Source organism: Eriocheir sinensis, chromosome 52, assembly GCF_024679095.1.
Source record: "Eriocheir sinensis breed Jianghai 21 chromosome 52, ASM2467909v1, whole genome shotgun sequence".
Classification (NCBI taxonomy): Eukaryota; Metazoa; Arthropoda; class Malacostraca; order Decapoda; family Varunidae; genus Eriocheir; species Eriocheir sinensis.
The window spans coordinates 926,040-928,539 of record NC_066560.1 but is presented as its reverse complement, the minus strand read 5'-3'; the positions used below and the strand labels follow the sequence as shown (position 1 = coordinate 928,539).

The 2,500-nt window shown below is 35.5% G+C and overlaps 1 protein-coding gene across 1 annotated transcript in view; it reads right to left on the bottom strand.

The window, feature by feature from the left end:
* LOC126982862 (mite group 2 allergen Lep d 2-like) overlaps positions 1-2,500 on the bottom strand; it is a 12,729-nt gene that overhangs the window by 4,128 nt on the left and 6,101 nt on the right. The gene's annotated exons all lie outside the window — the stretch shown is intronic.

Below are 2,500 nucleotides of genomic sequence, written 5' to 3'. Positions count from 1 at the left end.
AGTAGTAGTAGTAGTAGTAGTAGTAGTAGTAGTAGTGGTAGAAGTAGTAGTAGTAGTAGTAATAGTAGTAGTAGTAGTAGTAGTAGTAGTAGTAGTAGTAGTAGTAGCAGCAGCAGCAGCAGCAGTAGTAGTAGTAGTAGTAGTAGTAGTAGTAGTAGTGCAAATAGTAGTAGAAATAGTAGTAGTAGTAGTAGTAGTAGTAGTAGTAGAGAAATTAGAGGTAGTAGTAGAACAAATAGTTGTATTATTATAATTATCATTATTATTGTTATTATTTATATCAATATGGTTATTATTATTATTATTATTATTATTATTATTATTATTATTATTATGAAGCAGAAGAAGAAGAAGAAGAAGAAGAAGAAGAATATTATTATTATTATTTTTATTATTATTATTATTATTATTATTATTATTATTATTATTATTATTATTATTATACACAAAACCCTCATGACCTCCTATATGAACCGCAAACATGCCGATTTGCATCAATAATAATCTAATATACAAGCACACGAAAGAACAATTTATATATCAAAAAGTATAGTCTGATCATAGTCGAAGGATTTATAGCCTTTCACATATCCATACTTCATCTCATTCAAGTACTTAAAGTGACATCTGGGTCTGGAAGTGTCTATACATTAGGAATTTTGATGTGTTGCATGATAATAACATTGGTAGCCTAATATTCGAAATAGCCTATTTTAACATTCAACAGTTAATATTTATTATTTCGTGTTATTTCCATTATTAACCTTTATTTACGTGCAGTAAATCATCAAGATACCCTCATTTGCACTTGTAGAGCCAGGTGTCTTTTAATATACCTGAAATTAATTGTCAATCAATGAATTTAAAAAAAAAAAATCGATCATTCGAGTATGATGTGACTATGTTATCTGATACAAGCTTGTCTTTTAGTATGCTTGTATGTTAAGTTATCGATGCAAATGACTGAGTTGTTTTTTGTATACATAAACATGAAATATATTATTGAAAAATAAGCTTGAATGTCTATCACAACAGTTATAACGAAACACACGAGAGAGGTGTAACGAAACACACGAGAAATTAATCCAGACAAGGAAAGGTTTTGCCGGCGCAGGGGATCGAGCCCGCGACCAGCGGGACGGGAGAGCCACTGTTTAATCAGTCGGCCAAAGAGGTACCCCCCTCGCAGGTATGGGAAGCTCGCCCATCAGGCAAGTCAGCTGCACTACACGGCTCTCCATCTATATCTTGATTAATTTCTGTTTGAAATTTCCCATTTTCTATAAATTTCAGAGAGCATGGGTCATCATTCTGTCCGTTACCCCCTTCGGGGAGACACAACATAATCACAGGAGAGGATGCCCACCGATATGCCACCAGTGTAACGCCCTGAATTTACTTTTTACTATGCTCCCACCTGACCACAGCGTGAAACGAAACACACGAGAAACTACTCCAGATAAGAAAACGTTTTGCCGGCGTTGTGGATCGAATCCGTAACCAGCAAGACGGGAGAGCCACTTCTTAAACCTAGGCTATATTAACCAACATGACGAATTCGTCATACATGTTTTCCTAGCCTTTCAAAGGGCCAGAGTAAATCTGGGACCCTCTGTGTCAGACCTGATGAATTCGTCTCGATCGTTTCTCTCGGAGAATAGCAACTGGAAGCTGACTGGTCGAGTCAGGGAGCCGCCATGCTCAGTCAGCTGTTGCCCGCTACATTTGTGTGCAGCTGCTAGTTTCTCTCCTACTTCTCTCAATCACGGATGAGTTTTCAGGTACGTAACATGGTCTCATATTTACTTTTCTGAAACAATAATGCTTCCTGATCGTGGGGAATGTAATGATTCTTCAGTTGTTGTTGAAGTTTCGAAGTTATGAGCGTTTATATATCGGTGACGCTTTCGTCATGTGAGTCACATGGCGACAGACATTTGAATACTTAGGATTTGTAAATAATTTTACCCCTAGCCTAGTTTTCACTCCTGTGCAGAGAATAATCTTGGTGTGTCCTAAGATTTGCCTTACGCTTTCTTTGAACAAAAAAAAATGTTATAACTGGCAAACTGAAAAAAGTATTGATTTACTTTTTTTTTTTTGCTATTATTTATATTATGCCTGCTGTTTACAGGGCTCCAGGCCTCCAGCTTTTACTCAAGAGTTAGAAGTAGGCAGCTTTGTAGAGAAAGCACCAAAAAATTGTGCCAATTGAACAAGATAATGGGTTGAGTGATTCAAATGTATCACTGAAAATATAAAGTTGATCTTCACGCAATTACGAACTCACAATGCGCAGGTGCCACATTTACATTCGCGAGTGGACAGATATAATGAAACAGACTATAATACTACTACAATTTATACTACTACTACTACTACTACTACTACAACTACTACTAGCTTCTACTACTAATGATAAAAATAGATAACAATAATGATAATGGTAAGGTGACGATAATAATAGTAATCGTTATACAAAAATAATAATAAAATTATA